This window comes from Syngnathus leptorhynchus, chromosome 16 (assembly GCF_054491065.1).
Source record: "Syngnathus leptorhynchus isolate UIUO chromosome 16, UIUO_Slep, whole genome shotgun sequence".
Lineage (NCBI taxonomy): Eukaryota > Metazoa > Chordata > Actinopteri > Syngnathiformes > Syngnathidae > Syngnathus > Syngnathus leptorhynchus.
In genome coordinates this window covers 7,900,782-7,907,500 of record NC_141210.1, presented here as the reverse complement: position 1 = coordinate 7,907,500, position 6,719 = coordinate 7,900,782, and positions in this window count along the sequence as shown.

The window sequence follows — 6,719 nt, the reverse complement described above, 5'->3', positions numbered from 1 at the left end:
TTAAAAGGGTCCTTTGAGGAGGACCAGCGTGAGGGATGACTCAAATCAGAACAAGGTACACCAATGAATCAATCAAGCCATGTCTATTTCCCGATTCCAGTAGATAGACAGATCCTCTGCAAGTCTTACCATCAGGAGGCAACTCTGCGTCGTAACGCGTGTTGGTGGGAGAGAGAAAGTATGTCAGTCTGGATAATATTATATTTCTGTCTTGGGGTCAGAAGGTAAGCAACACTCGTTCAGAACTACACAGTTATAGGAAAGGTTTCTAAAAGAATCCCCTGTGGAAATGCAGAAAGCTATGCAGCAGTTGCATAGTTTTTTTCGAGTCAGTCAAAATCAACTATACTATGTCCATCTGCATGGTCATAATAATAACACAAAATTCACCATGTTTCTACTTGCTTTCTCTGTAATATAGAAATATGATTTTGTTAGCGCCAAATGCTAATGCTGCTAGCTTACCTGAGTCAACATCCATTGCTAATGATATGAGCTAAAAGGTTCCTTTCTGATTTTTCACACACACACCCACACGGTGACAGACACTCATGTTGACTGCCACACAACAAGCATAAGCAGACCAACAGCAAGCGGGGGTGTTGGGTGAGGGTGTTTTGTGGTTGGCAGGCACCTTCTTATCATCGCTTGGCTCGGAGTTTGCTGAGTGAGAGGAAACATGGATGCCAGGAAGGCGTGGAGGCAGCAAAGCGGCAGCGGGAGGAAGACATTTGGTGACAAACACAAACACACTGAAGCAAGCAAGCAAGCTCACCTGAGGTGGACTGGGCCTCTTCTGATGGACGACAAGCAAAAGCGAAAGCTACATCACATTTTGTCAGCCCCTTTTTGATATGAGCGTCACAATATCAATAAAAAGAAGCAAGACGCATTGCTCAAATTTTCCCAACAGGTAAACAGGTAACGACCCTTAACGACCTTGATCCTTTTGGTTCAGCATGTGACACACAAACACATTCTCACGCCATTTCATCACAAGTGACTCAAGTTTTACTATGATCCAAAGTCAAACAATTCTCATGCGGAACACATTTGCAAGGAAAATACACACACACAAAAATCACACAAAATGAAACACAGTCATGTGTCACAAATGCAAATGATATATAAAAAAAATGAACATTTGTGTAGTGTGTGTGTGTGTGTGTGTGTGTGTGTGTGTGTGTGTGTGTGTGTGTGTGTGTGTGTGTGTGTGTTTTCCTAATGGCGCAGGCCAAGCAGATGAATGTTTCATGCGTCCTTCAGCTACCTTTGTGCAAGTTTGCAGTCCCGGCCTTTGATCACTTTGGTACTGAACTTAAAAAGATCTGGAGGGGAATTTTGGTTTAAAGGAAAGTATTTCTGGAAATATTTGTTTCATTTCCCGTCTCACCCTTTCGCCACCTAAATGTTTTATTCCTGGCGTCTGACAGTAGCAGTTGGGTGGGTGTGAGAGATGCTGGAGGTAGAAGGAAGGCTCCTCAAAGATCTTTAGAGATGTTTGCCTCTCCGGGCAGGAAGCCGCTAATCGCTAACGAGCCCCGCGAGAGTCACAAACACCTTTTGTGTGCTCACCTTGTCGGATTAAGCTGTGCTCGTGTTCGCCAGGCAAAGTCTGATGCAGGATGAGTGTGTGTGTGTGTGTGTGTGTCAGATGAATTAGTGCATGAGCAGCTGCGACGATGAGGAAGAATGGTGACTTAGATGAGTGCTCACAACCAGATTTGTCTCTTCAAAGACTCACTCTGTGCGTGCGCGTGCAAATGATTGCCGGGATTCTGCAAGAGCGTATGCACACATCAGGTTCTCACCTTTGGTGTCTGAAACAGAAACACAGAAAAGAACATTTCAGAATTGAATGAATAAACATTTATTGTGACGCAATGACCATGATTTACTTTACTTACCAGCAGGGGGCGCTGCTGCAGCTTGATCACCGTCACCGGCTACAATTTCACAACAGAGAAGAGTTTAAAACAAGTCCTTATATTATTGGCTTGATGCAAACAATATAAAACAAACATGGAGCATGAAATGTCACCCGAAGCAATTATTGAATTGAAGCAATAATTAAACCTTGAAGAACACAAAATGGAGGCTTGGGGACTTTGACGATAGATATTTGCAAGCATACAAAACATCAAAAGGAATCCAGTGGATAAAATGAGGATTAGAACTTGTTTAGTTCAACACCCAAACAACGCTACCAATTTCATGGCTTTCGAATGACTGTTCATTGTAATGACGGATGCACAAAGCGCACACTCAAAAAACACTTCTGGATCTCACCATGGTGGAATAACTAAGACAGGCATGAGAAGGAAAAAAAGCATCCCGCTTGGCCACCTCCTCGGAATGTTGCTCCCTAATCTCTGCTGACATTTGGCGTCTCGTCCAAGTCCAACATTTGATCATGCATGTCCAGTATGTCACGAAACTGCAGCCAAAGAAACACACACCTGTTTCCTGTGTGCACGTACATGATGTCACCTGAGCCGTCCAAATCTCCACTAACCAGAAGCAGTCGGCGGTGGCCGAGGTCCAGAGTATTTGGTGATATCGCATGGCCTCCGCCTACGCTCCTAAAGCAGCCTGGGGGCCTTTTGTGTTCATTACTGAGCCGAAACAAAAGTTTGAAGACAATTTGTCAGACGCTCGGCAACTTCTAAAACTGTAATAAGTAAAAATTTGAAAATTCAATGCCCAAATTAAGTTTCGCTAAGCAACATGAAATTTGGTAGGCATGTTGTTGATGAACAAACCCACAAAAAAAGTCTCAGAAAGCCATGTCCAAAAATAACACTCTAATTTTGACACATCGTTTTAAATCAGAGTTTTTGGGGTCTTGGTGGCTGCCTCAAAAGTCGTCCCGAAACTAGTTTCACCTCGAAACATGCCATTCGATAGCTATGTGTATGCAGAGAGAGTTTATCTCCACTAAACGTCGTCTTCTCTCCTTCCACATGCTCGTTGTTGTGGCCCGGCAGAGTGACACTTCCATTTTGGCGCAAACTCACTTCCCGTCATTGCGGTGTGGCGTTACCACATTCCGGACCGTCATCTCGTTTTCCTTGAGTATGCGGCGGCCAATTGACGTATGGAACGGCAGATGTAGAATCATAAGATGGACAAAAAGAGATGACAAGAAAACTGATGGACGGAAAGTCCTTAAAGGTTCCTCAGGGATTGGAGACAATCCAAAGGAGATTTTTAGTTTCCAGTATTCATTTGTTTTAGAGGAACTCCAATTATCAGTTTACAGTCTGGCCGTAAAATATAATCTTCACTTCACAACCTTTTTATCCCACAAGCCTTCCAACTGCGTCCCCTTGATTCTCTCATAAATCCTCACAGGAAGCCGTCCCAGCCGAAATCCAAACAAGCCATAATTCCTGTCATTGCAGCCAAACATCCCGTCCTTGGCGCTTCGAAATGGATCGCATACCTGACCGAGACGGAATGTCGAACTTAGCGAGCACTTCCAAGACCGTTAGCGCCTGCTAGCTTGGCAGGAACAACATTTGTGGCAAGACAAACAACAACTTTGGAGCTTTACAGAATCGGCAGTTGTGATTGGCAAACTCCTCGCAGGATTTTTAGCTCTCGGTGGGAACTTGCTGCTCATTAGTGAATTCAACTTTCATCTTCCGTTCCAATTGTCACATTTCAGAGTTCACAGAAAATAAATGTCTCAATTGATTAGTCTGACTTCCTTTTCTCATTCCTTCTCTTATAAAACAACATTATGTAATCAAGAATGACTTTAAAAACTTTTTGGGCCTCAGGGAACACAATTTGAAAAGTAGGTCATCCTTTTTGTTCCATGCTGGTCAACATTGCCTAAAAATCTTGAAGTTTTCTTGAAATGAAAGCAATCTTGCTTGAATCTGCTACGGTTTTTATCAAAAGCGACTGCTGACAGGACAGGTGTCCTCATCCATGGCTCGGAGTCCCAGGATCTCTTTGATGACCATTCGCACTGATGGGGAGAATGTCAAGCTAGCTCGTGTGTCAAGCGACGTGATAATAATGGCGCGCACCCTCCTGTCGCCAAATGATGGCCACCATCCAAGCGCCCTTAATGTCAATGAAACCAGCCGTCATCCGCAGATTTAAAAATAGATCCTTCTCAAAGCAAATCATGTTTTTTTTTTACCACCCTATCAGACCAGGAATAAAAACCACCATGGTGCGACAAGCGCTAGGCGAGGTAGAAAACACGCTTCCAAAGTGATTGCGTGGCTAAATGAGGTTGGTTTGGAATTTTAGCCACTTAAAAGCAGAGGCCGCCTTAAATCTCAGCGGACTCGCTGCTCTGCAAGCAGAGGCTAAAAATAGACTCCAATTAGCCTACTGCGCTAACATCCTTCATTTGACAACAACTGTATTATTGTCGTAGTCGTTCGCAGCTGTGTACATTTGGAACATTTTTGGTGCAGAGTACATACATCCACAGTGCACTTTTGGGTGTGTACTCTGATGATGGGTGTCATTTCCAAATTTAAAACTTCAAAGTTAAACATTTTATATAGCTGATTCACACCAAAACAGTAGACGTCGTGTGTCATTCTTGAGACATTTTTTGCAGGTCTCCCTCATATTTTGAAAATATTACTGTGATTGCGACAGAATCTTTAGACATATGTTGAGGTGGTTTTTTTTTTTTTGAGTTTGCAAACGTCCTCAAATTGTCGTGTTATTTGGTTTGGGCGGGGTCACTGCAACTAAAGGCCTTCGCCTCGCATCCCCGCAAGCATCAACAGGCCCCCATACTGGGCGAATGACTCCATCCTCAAGCCCCTTGGCACCTGTCGCGAGGCAGGATGATGATGGCCTGCCTGACGGGAGAGGTGACGCCATCGAACAAGCACAGCCTCAAGCCATCTTCTCACACCACCCTCAACTATTCTGGTGGCTGTTTATTGAGCTTCCAGAGGTGCTAAGAAATATGGTATCTTAACACATTTAAATGTACTCAAATGACTGGCAGGTAGGTCTGGACTGCATCCGCGCAATAAATGGGATTTCTTTGAGTTACTGTAGCTCAGACGACTGCTCGGTGGAATGAACAGCCAAATTCCATAGACTGGGGGAGAAAGGACGAGGTGGTGGCACCTGCCTTGGCAGAGGCCTCCCCATCCATCCTCTCTCCTCCTGCACTGGCGTCTCGGGTTTCGAGCTTGGATTTACCCGCCAGCTGACAAAAGGCGGCGACAGCGCATATTTTAGTCTCCATGACAGCGCCAACATACGTTACAGCCCCCGCGGCATGATGTCACGACACACCGGGTTATTCTTGAAAGCGACACCTTGCGCTTTATGACCGCAAAGACGAACAAACTCGACAGATTTAATTTACTGCAACACGACACGTCTGGGACTTGCCATTGGGAGTGGGACAAGTCAAAACATTTGGTATGACAGCATAAGCCAACCAAAAGCAAAGGAGTAATGCGTCAACCATGATAAAACAAGGACAAATACGCCACTGTATTGGACTAATAAAATTTAAATTATGATATTGGGTGGGGGAAAAAAACCACTAAAATAGCAGACGACAAACACGAGGAAATAATATAGATTTTTAAAAATATACAATGATATTAAAATGGAAGACAAAAATACAGGCAAAAAAGAATGCTATTTGAAACATAATATAAAAAGGACAAAATTCTAAAATTAAAAAGTATTTTTTACAAATAATAAATACTTCTTAATTCAAGAAATGCTAAACATCTTTGATGTTTGGTCTCCAAAACTCAAGAGTTCAACCACGGGTGAGAGCAGTCATCATCTGCTTTCATTCAAATGCATTCAACGTCAACTTTTCGAAGCCATCGGAATCCCTGTTTTAAAATATCGAATACAACATACAATTTCAATCCTCTCTCAAGCTGAGCGCTTCCCGGTAGGCCTGTCGGTAGTCGAGTGGTGGAAGGTGATTGACAGGCTACGTTAGCGCTTAGCTGTTCCTTTGTGTCGACATGCCGGCAGCTTTGGTGCGACATCTTACCAGGCTCCTGGAGCTCAGGCATGTCTGTCACAGTCACTTCCAAAGCGTCTTCGTCGTCTCGGGGATCTGCCTTCGCTTCCTGCTCCATCCCTTTTTATCACCTCACCTCGCCGCCTACTCCTTCCTCCTCCTCCTGCTAACGCTGCCAGTCATCTCATCTTCTTGGAGTGACAGAGCGCTTGTCACCTAAAACCTTGGCAGCAGCACGGAGACCAGAAGATCAGGGCCGCCGGGAGATGCCGAGCGCCCCCGAGGAACTCCTCATTCCTGGTGTTAACGACCGCCACGCTAATCAATCAACGGGCTGACGGAGCCCTCGGGGCCTCGCGTGCATTTCCGTGGTCTAAAATGAAAAGAGGAAAATGCAGAAAAGGAGACAGACAATGACAATGACATTTGTCTGAGCTGTCAGCGGGAAAGAGATCCATAAGGTCAAGAATCGCATGTGTTCTTTAGGAGGTGCCCTGTACAGTCCCCGTGACCCCGACAAAGACGTGCCTGCGGATACTTTTACAGCTGATGTAAATATAAGCTCACCAGACACAATATCGGTCACACCCAACGCAGAAGCAATCTGATGGCACAACTGACCCGTAAACGGTCGCTTGAATATCTTTGAATCACCTTATGAAATGGCCCTAAAATGTCCACTTTAAACCATGTGTCTTTTCAGATATTCAGACATTTCACACAGCCTTCTGCGGTC